Source organism: Ursus maritimus, unplaced genomic scaffold (genome assembly GCF_017311325.1).
Source record: "Ursus maritimus isolate PB19 unplaced genomic scaffold, ASM1731132v1 scaffold_4, whole genome shotgun sequence".
NCBI classification, from domain to species: Eukaryota; Metazoa; Chordata; class Mammalia; order Carnivora; family Ursidae; genus Ursus; species Ursus maritimus.
Window position 1 is genome coordinate 26,412,030 of NW_024426552.1, and position 10,791 is coordinate 26,422,820.

The window sequence follows — 10,791 nt, forward strand, 5'->3', positions numbered from 1 at the left end:
GCAGAATCTATTAAGCATATACCTATGGTACCTCAACATCTTGCATTGTATCCTAGTCCGCTCTGCATTAGTATTTTTTTACTGCAAAACTCCAACACAATTTTATTTCCAATTTAAGCTGGAGGTGGGAAGCATTCATTTGACAATCCACAATATCCAATTCTGGACAAGAGATCTAAGTAGTGAAAACAGATGCCTAAAATTTTTACTATTATTACAAATGATTTGGGCCTTTCCTCAGAATTCAGTAGAGTACGGAAAATTACAAATGCCATAACAAGACACCAAGTACATCACTACTTAATTCCTTCTTATGCAGAGTATAAGCTTTCCTTGAAATGTTTTCTTTTTCTCTCAAAAATGAAAGGTAGAAAGAATAATCACAGTCCTACTATTGAAAATGTAATTATATTTTCAATATTAAATGAAGCTTCACAAATACGTGTTAAATCTTTATAAAGTGAGGGGCGCCTGAGTGGCTCAGTCGTTAAGTGTCTGCCTTCGGCTGAGGGCATGATCCCAGGGTCTTTGGATCGAGCCGCGCATCAGGCTCCCTGCTCCTCTGGGAGCCTGCTTCTTCCTCTCCCACTTCCCCTGATTGTGTTCCCCTCTTGCTGACTCTCTCTCTCTCTGTCAAATAAATAAATAAAATCTTCAAAAAAAAAAAAAAAGAAACTTTATAAAGTGATATAATTTTATCTTCTGACATATCTAGTTATGTATAACAGAAAATTTCCCCACAAGCCCCAAATGAGACTTCTATAGGATATTACTTTAAAAGCTAACCTTTTCTAGTCATTAAAAAAAAGATGTATTTTATTCCTTCTAAGGGGCTTACATCAACAAGGAATCTTATGTATTTAGCATTAGAGACTTTTATTTCAAAATATAGATGTTTTTGTCAGCACCATAACCAACAGATGGCACACTTAAAGTTAGTACAGCTTAATGTTTTAGCCCTGGTTGTAAGAGACTTAATACTTAAAAAAGAAAAGGAATAAAAAAAAATTTTTTAATTAAAAACATGCCATATTTGAAAAAATTAAGTTAAACTATGGTCAACTTTCAAATAACAATGTATTTCATATAAAATTGAGCAAATGCTCAAAAAGGATTTTTATATCTAGAACAATCCCTTGAGAACTTCCTCACACTCTGATTGCTCCAATACACCACACTCCTGTAGCACTTACATAGTTTTCTCAATAGAGGTCTGTGTTTGAATATATATTGGTAATTATCTCCTATCTCTCCTCCTCACATGTTTTACCACTCCTTCCAAGAATTAAAAATGCACAAAGACCTCATTTCTTCTTAGCACTAACAGCACAGTAATTTAAAGTATCTGCTGAGTGCATGACATCTCCTTACTTTCTCACTGCTACACCACATACCACTACCGTGACACTGCCAGATTTAAATGCTGATTTATTTCCTAAAGGCAACTGTACTTAGAACTTCATGAACTATGGTACAAATCTGTTAAATGGAAAAGAATGTTACCCCATCAGGTATTTTTTTCTCAGTTTGATACTATTATAATACAATAACAATACTGTTATTATACAATTGTATAATACGATACATTATATTTTTACAAGGGTTTTTCTCAATAATCTGCAAACAACTTTATGGACACACCATCCAACTTATTGAATTACTAAGTATAAATTAGCACCTTGGTGAGAAGGATAGCACATTTTATTGATAAAGAAACCACAACAGCACACAATTTGCTCAATATGATAATCAGTTGTAATGAAACCAGAAACTCCATTTCTCTACCATCTCTTTAAAGTGAAATAAAACTACTTGATGAGGGGCACCTGGGTGGCTCAGCGGGTTGAGCGACCGACCCTTGGTTTCAGCTCAGGTCGTGATCTTGTGATCTCGTGAGATTGGGCCCCACATTAGGCTCCGCGCTCAATGTGGAGTCTCTCCCTCTCCCTCTGCCAACCCCCTCGCATATGTACGGGCACACAGTCTCTCTCTCTCTCTCAAATATATATCTTATAAAAAATTATTTAATGAATATTTTTCAAGAGTTATACACACAAAGACACACACACAATTTTTAATTATCATTCATATGGGACACACACCTTCTGATATTAGGTTTGCCTTCTCCCTAAGAGCATCTATTCAAATCTCTTTTGTCATAACATTTTCACTATTCTTTGTCAAAAGTCTTGAAGAGGTGTTAACATCTGGCTTAAACAATACTTTCTGACTTTACAGAGCAAATCAGACATCTTTTATTTAGGAAAGTCTTATAAATCCTAATTCCCCCACCTACCTATATATACTACCTCATGTCACAAAGTCTACCATCTATATTAAGAATTCACAGCTATCAGTCTAAAAGTTTGTCATCCTTTCCACTAGAACAGTGAACCATGTTTAGTCAATTTCCTGTTTCCTTCACTTCAACCAGTTGCCTTCAGTCAATAACTTTTTTTCCTTTCTCTACCTAATTTCATTTTCCCCCAAGTCTCAGAACCTTGAAAGACAGATGTTATTCTCACACACTAATTCTTCCACTATTTATACTACTTCTCTTTTTTCTAACTTCTTGCAACAAGCTTCTCAACTTCATTCCTTTTCGTTGGTTCTGAAACAGCTTTTTACACAAATTATCAAAAATAATTCAATGAACACTTTTCGAGAAACTATGCAAACTATTCTAGCATGATGATAAGCACATCAATGGCCTTTCGCTCTGTTAAGCTTTCTGTTTGGTAAGAAAGAAAGGCACAAGCAAATAATTTCAAAAAAAGACAGTACTCATTAAGACCCAAGTATGCTCTGGGTGCTAGAGAAACACTTGCTCTAACATAGAAGCCAGGAGAAAAATTCTAAAGCCAGAAGCTCCTGACCTAACTCTTACAATACCAGAGGTAATTAACGTGGGGGTAAAGGCTAGAGGGGATTCCAGACAGAAGGAGCAGCAAGTGTAAAGACCAAAGAAATTAAATAGCACTGGATGGGAAAGAACTCCAAGCCATCCTGAATTATCGCAGTTTTATAAAGTAAGAAGAGAAAAACAGTAGAAAATGAAGTTAGAGATGTAGACAGGGTCCAAACCACAGTTTGTCTTGAACGTAGACATAAACAATTAGGTCTGTCTCACATACATAAAATTTCTTCTATCACCTATAACCCATGTGAGGTAGGACTATTTCAGCTTTTGGCACATAAGATCATTTGTGAACAAAAATATTAAGATTAACCTGAAAATTTAAAATTAAAATATTTTATCAACAAACATTAAAATAATCTTTACTGACAACAGTTATAAACAACCATGTAAATGTGTTCTTCCTAGTTGTTTCCGAACTCTGAGAAAGTCTATCAACAAAATCAGAGGGGTGCCTGGCTGACTCAGTCAGTAGAGCAGGCAACTCCTGATCTGGGGGTTGTGAGTTCAAACCCCATCCTGGGTGTAGAGATCACTTAAATATAAAATCTTAAAAAAAAAAAAAAAAAAAAAAAAAACGGAAATTCTCTTCAAACAAGTTGGTAATCAAACTTCTTAAATACAGAATGCATAAAAATAAATACCTTTAATTTTATAAAATAAATACATTTTATATAGTGTAGTTATTACATCATAATGAGATACAGAAGTAACTAAACATATTTTGAAAAATTCAGCACTATATGTAAGCATGAACCATTCACATTATAAAGAAAAACTAGAATCCCACATAAAACTTTCCACATATATGTGTATATGTCTGTGTGTGTGTGTGTTTACTTTGTTACATGGTAACGCACTTTTATCTAAAATCTTCATTTTGGGGAGGGGCGAGGGTTAAGGGAAGGGAAATTCTGTTAAGTGGTAAACTTAATTAGAAACAATAGCTTACCTTCAAAAATACTACTAAGGCCTCTACCAACACTTAAAACCCATAAAACAAATGTTTGTGCCCATTTAAAATCCTGGAAATGTTTGTTGCTTTCATGAGTAACACCTATAGCTGTTCTGTATCTCAAAACAATGAATACTAAGTGAAATGCTCTATGAAAGGACACATAAATACAATCTTTTACGCTTGAATTGGAGAAAACAATAATGCAGCTAATAAAAACATATACTCTTTTCAACTACACTAAAAAGAACCAAGGTTAAAGTAAAGTGGTTCTCTGTCCTTCACCTCTGCTTAAACAAAATATATTCCCAAGGAAAGTTTTTGATTACATTCTTATTAAATATTAAGAAAGAAAAGTAAACTTACTTGTGTCTGCTTGGCTTCCCACACTGATGTATCTATCATTGCCAGGAAGTGCTGTTTGGTAGTAAGTTGTCTCCTCCTGCTGAGGGGTCTTGGCATTCTTTGCAGTAAGGAAAGCCACAGCTAATTCCAAGTTTCCATTACTATCCTTCAAATATCAAGAATGGAACATCAAACATTTTGGAATAACTCCACACATTCTCACATGAATTATTTAATTTTCTCCATAACAACAAATACTTAATAGCAAAAATCACTTTTAGATTTGAAATCATTCTATGTGATGTTAATTTTATAAACTGATCATAAACAAAGTATAATCTATCAGTAGTAATTCCTTTTTCTATTAAGACTACTAATATAAGAATCAATTCTATAATTTCTTAGTTTCCCATTACTTTCATTTCTCCTTAAAGTCAATCACAAAACTTATGCTTCTGAACAAATAAACTAAAAAATGTTTTTTGGAACTTGCCATACAAAAGGATGAGAATGAATATCTGAAACAGTACTTCTGCAAAGAACTATAAACTTCAGTATGGTTGCTGAATGCATACCTAGAGGCAAACTTAAGCAAATGTCAGACTTGTAGGCAGAAAACAGCAAAACATTCTGAAGCTTGATAGTATGGAGAGACACACAGAACTAGACAGAAATACTCAATCCTGTCAAGGTGACAATCCTACCCAAATTAAGTATATAAATTTAACATAGTTCTCATCAAAAGCATATCTGGACAAAATTATTCTGAAGTTAATTTAGAAGAAAGCAGGTATTAGAAAACCAAGAGTTTTTATAACAGCAAAATAATGAGAAGACACATGACCAGTTCTATTTCTTTATTCTCTGTAGAGTTAATAATAAATATAACAGTAGCTCCAGGACAGCTAATTGAAACGATATTAGGAAACGAGATATTAATAATGAAGTGATCTTTGTAACAGAAGGCCAGAACACCTAAGACTATGCAGGCCTTATGAACCTTAGCATACACAGAGACTGGAATAGGAAGCCAGTGGAGGGTTTTGGACAGAAATGACATGGTATGACTTACATTTTAAAAGGATCGCTCTGGCTGTGTGTTGAGAATAGACAATAGGCGAGAAAGGGCTAACGCAGAGAGTCCAACATTATTTGTTATCACATTAAATGTGAAAGGTGGCAAAAGGAGGAAGATCAGGATGATTCCAAGATTTGAAACCTGAGCAACTGGAAGAATGAGGTCCCCAACCCACCCCAATTCCAATTCTAGTTACCCAGGGAAGAGAGGAAAAAAAAAGTAAGAGTGCAGTTGGAAAAGCACCACTGCTTTAAACTTTGTATCACAACCATTATAAGACTCTTAATGACTCACCAGAAATATAGATATAATACAATCTATAGCTAGATAAGTAAAATAGCGGTAAAGTAACATACAATAACAATGGCTACATTTATCGAACACTTACTACATGCCAAGAAATGTGCTAAGTGCTTTTTATATACCATCTTATATAATAATAATAAATTGGATGCAACAGAGATTTATACAACTTGAAGATCACTTACTTTGGAGGGCTAAAAATAGATTCTTAAACTAAAAGTACTGAAATCAATGACATCGTGTTTCCCAAAAGTAGATTCTTCGTCAGTATATTACTGAGGAAGTCAACTCATTATTAAACATCTTACAAATTTATACTGGGTGATGGTTAAGGTTTAAGTACACTGACCACTCCCCCCCCTCCACCAACTACTGGTAACTGAGAGCAAAGTTAAAAAAAAAAAAAAAAAAAAAAAAAAAAAAAAAAAAAAAACTATAGCACACAACTTACCTCAAAGAAAATGTGGACAATAGTTCATTTGATTAACTCTTTATGTTCATTTAATTGAACATATTTTACATGTTTCCCAAGTTAAAAAAAGGGAATTCCCCAAACTTGCCCTGACAAGAGATGGGTATAGCCTCACACTCAGAAATGGAGAATGGTAAAGGCACTTTCTGAAAACAGACATGGAGTGACTGAGTCATATTTATCAGAATAAAGAAAGGGCTGGCAATCATCTAAATGTCATAATCATAAAAACTGAGGTCTGACATTTTTGCTTCCTCTCCAAATACAGTTGCTTCATAAACCCTGCATTAATGCTCTAAACAGTACTGTCTCATCATTTTCCTGATAGGACAAAAAGATGAAGCAAAGCTTGTAGTAAAAGTGGAAATTCAGTGTGGCACCCAGGCTCAGGCTGCTTGGTTTCTATTCCAGCTCTTCCAGCACCTACCTCAACAGACTTAACAGGAGGATGTTAGCCCCATAAAATACTTTGAACAGCACCAGTACTATAGGAGCTTAATAACCGCTAGTTATTATTATCCTGATTACAATAATCTAAAAGATAAGATTATTTCTAGAAACAAATGAAGGACTTTTGGCTCAGAATCAAAAACTACGGGGCGCCTGGGTGGCACAGCGGTTAAGCGTCTGCTTTCAGCTCAGGGCATGATCCCGGCGTTCTGGGATCAAGCCCCACATCAGGCTCTTCCTCTATGAGCCTGCTTCTTCCTCTCCCACTCCCCGTGCTTGTGTTCCCTCTCTCGCTGGCTGTCTCTCTCTGTCGAATAAGTAAATAAATAAATCTTTAAAAAAAAAAAAAAAAAGAATCAAAAACTACATAATTAAACTCATCTCATAGAGCAAGTTCCAAAGGACTGAAGTTGTATGTATGCCTTAAAACAGCAAAAATACTATATTGCTGTTAGCCCTCAGGAGCAATATAGAAATAACCTTAAAATGCAGTTCCAGTTCGTTTTTTTTTTTTTTTAAGATTTATTTATATCTTATTTATAAGAGAGAGAGCAAAGGCGGTTTGGGGGAGAGGGAGAGAGAGAATCTCAAGCAGACTCCCCACTGAACAATGAGCGCAAGGCAGGGCTGGGTCTTACTACCCTGAGATCACAACCTGAGCTGAAATCAAGAATCGGAGGTTTAACTGACTGAGCCACCCAGGTGCCCCTGCAGTTGTAGTTCTTAAACATCTTTTATTCACTTGATCTTTTTCAAGAGGGCATATCCATGTGATTTGACTCATCTTGGGTTTCTTCATGTGGAAATGAGGGACCATCAGAAGATGCAACCAAAAGGAGGCATTTTATTTACTGCATATACTAACATTCAACTTGCTGTTGAATGTTCTTAAGGTGCAATCAGTTCAATGTTAGCCAAGTTTTATTTCTCCTTGGAAGGAAAAAATGTAAGCTTCTTACCCTCTATTTTCTCTCTCCTCCTCTCCCTCCCCGTATTTCTCTACCCCACCCCACTCTCTACCCCCATTTAAACTCTAACATCATAGCTCTTGAGTAAAATCAGCCACTGCATTTGGATTCCTATCCCTCCATTTTGCATGAAAAGTGTTCCACATGGAGAAAGATTATCTGTCACTCCAAGGTTATCTCGGAACATTAGGCTGCTAAAAACAAACATGCTCAAAATTACAGCCTAAGTAAGTCTCTTACATTATAAAAGTTCTTTCCTCTATCTCTATTACTACACCAGAAAATGTAACTAAAAACCTTTCAAATATACCGTAGGCAGTGGGGATGAGAGTGCAACTTCAACTGCATGCCGCGAAACAGAGGCCATACCTGTAAGGCTTGCTGGAGTATCTGGGCATCGTTAATCCCAGTGATTTCTCTCAACTGATTCAAAAACGTCTGCTGGTGCTAGAGGAGAAAAACCGAAACCATTACACTTTTAAAATCTGAAAATATACAAGAATAAGAAAATAAATGAACTTTGGGTTAAAAAAAAAACAGAAAACACAAAATAAACTAGTATAGAGAAGAAAAAATATAGAACTTGACGAAAGACTCAACAAATTTCACTATTTCAGGAAAAATAAACCATGCAGTGGGGAGCCCTTACTCCATTCTCCTGTTTCCAAAAAGGAACTTCTACATTACTTCCCAAGAAGTCTTACTGAATTCATGGCTTCTGGCCCCTTCCTCACTGACTAATTTATTCCTCCCAACAAGAAAAGGAGTGATATGCACAATGATTAAGCCTAAGAAGAATTAAGGAAACCAGTTTTATCCATGGGCTACTTTCAATAGGGGCTGAGGCCCCCAAATGACATCCTGGCTGCTCTAGCATCTCCCTGTGCCCCCTTGGGTCAGCCAACACCTGGTCACCTAGGATGTCTGAAAAAGACACGCCAAAGGACAGGCCATGCACGAGGGATGCATTTTACATCACGGGGATCCTAAAATCTATTTGAGGAAAAAGATCATCTCACTCTCTAATCTGTCATAAGAGATACTACACAGAATTAATCACTTGCCCCTATTTGCTTCAGATCTGTTGGTCTTTATGACCTATTATACTCTGTTGGAGAGAAAAAGAGAAAAGGGGATGGGATTCCACTATCAAACGCTGCCCTGAACATGCCTAATTAAGAACCGTGTTCCTTCCTCCATCTCCGTATTTCTTTAAACAAGTTCCCCAAAACTGTAAAACTAAAGAAAGCTCAATGGAAATGAAATGGAAAAGAAGTCATCACTAGAATAAAAGGATCTGCTGAAATCTTTCTCAAAGATGTTTTACGTTCATCTCAGTAATGAATCAGTCAAGAATCAACAGATGATAAAACTACGGGGTAAAAGTTTGATGAAAAACAGGAGAGTTACACAGTTTCAAACTCCTACAAATTATAAAGGGAGAAAGAGTATAACTTTATAATGAAGAAACACGACAAATACCACCTCAATCAAGTAATCAAACTTAATATTACCAATAATGGGATAAAATGACAGTATATGCCGTCTGACGTTGTGTGATACACCAAGACGACAGCATCACCTATGGTATTCCTGCCCAAAATTCAATAACCTGAATCTAAACTTGCGGAAGCATCAGACAAATCCAAACTGAGGGACATTTTACAGGTAATTCCTCTGTTATCTTTAAAATGTTTATGTCATAAAAGATAAAGAGTGAGTTTCCAGATTAAAAGAGACAAAAGAGGCATGATAATCAAATGTAATTGATTACCAAATTCAATTACAAATTGAAAAACAAACTGCATCTAACGCTAAATGCTATACAGAACAATTACTGGGACAACTGGAGAAATAAGAGTATGAATTGTTTACTAATAATATTTATTAATATTAAATTCCTGAATTTGATAACTGCATTATAGTTAGAACTGCATGTAAAAATATATCTTTTTTCTTAGGAAATACACCCTGAAGTTTTAAAGGGGCATGATGTTTGCAATTTACTCTCAAACAGTTCAGAGAAAAAAAAACTTGTAGGGGCGCCTGGGTGGCTCAGTCGTTAAGCGTCTGCCTTCGGCTCAGGGCGTGATCCCAGGTCCCTGGGATGGAGCCCCGCATCAGGCTCCTCTGCTGGGAGCCTGCTTCTTCCTCTCCCACTCCCCCTGCTTGTGTTCCCTCTCTCACTGGCTGTCTGTCTGTCAAATACACAAATAAAATCTTAAAAAAAAAAAAAAAAAAAAAAGCTTGTAGAAGTTCTTTGTACAACCCTGCAACTTTAAATTTAAAATTACTTCAAAATAAGGTTTTAAAATATTCTGTATATAGATTTGCTAATGTTATAATTGTAAAATGTGCATTTCAAAACATACTTGACAATTTAAATATGCATAATATATATACCTTCAGAGTTGAAGGGTCCTAAACAAATTATAAAATGAAATGAAAAAATAAAGAGCCATTTGAAAATCAGGTTTGAGGTAACCTACATCTAAAAATCTTTTATAGAAACCACATGTATAAGTTAGAAATTATATTCAACTACATGTAACAGAGTCCCATCTAAATAGCAGCTTCGACGTGCTGCAGTGTCTGTTTTTTTCTAATATAATTAGACTGGAGGTGGGCAATCCAGATCTGATAAGGCCTCCCACATGTTAAAAAAGATCTAAGCGCCTTCTGTCTTCCCACTGAACACTCTTATATGTGACATTCATCAAACGTCTGTCACTCCAGGTCTCCTCAAGCATCCCGTCCAAGTTCTAGGTAGCATAAAAGGAAGGGCACAAGACAGAGGGCATAAGCCAATACAGAAATTCTGACTTCTTTAAGAAGACCCATCTAGTGACTTCCACTTAAAGCTTCATTGAGCAGAACAAAACTGCATGGCCACTCAAGGTTGCAAAGAAGGCCGGGAAATGTATTTTTCAGCTAAGCAAAAAGCCACTTTGAAAATGAAATCAGGGTTCTGTTCGTGAGGAAAAGTAAAGAATGTGTATTAGATAAGCATGGGTAGTATCCACCATGCCATCAATGAATTTTCATTTCCAAAAACCTTATTAAAGAGCTGAAATAACCAAGACTATCTAACAATAAAATAAAAATAATAATGTATATAAACAAGGTCATATAAAATGCCAGGAAGAATAAAATAGTTGAGTAAAAAAATCAAATTGTCAAACTTACAGAGGTGAAAAAAGAATTCTCTTTAAACCTGTCAACTTTCCTATGTTCATTTAAAATAGTACCAATAGCTACCAATGGTAACATGACTAAGTTACTCAATACTGAACATCATAATAT

General features: G+C 35.6%; 1 protein-coding gene across 2 annotated transcripts in view; it reads right to left on the reverse strand.

Annotated features, from left to right (window-relative positions):
* The window catches only part of USP25 (ubiquitin specific peptidase 25), a 111,350-nt gene extending 103,416 nt beyond the window's left edge, over window positions 1-7,934 (reverse strand). For both annotated transcript variants that reach the window (XM_008701929.2, XM_040621092.1), the window contains exons 1-2: window positions 7,858-7,934; window positions 4,239-4,383 (exon numbers count right to left, since the gene is read on the reverse strand). The gene's annotated coding sequence lies outside the window, so the exon portion shown is untranslated. The remainder of the gene's footprint in view (window positions 1-4,238; window positions 4,384-7,857) is intronic.
* Between the last annotated feature and the right edge of the window lie 2,857 nt (window positions 7,935-10,791).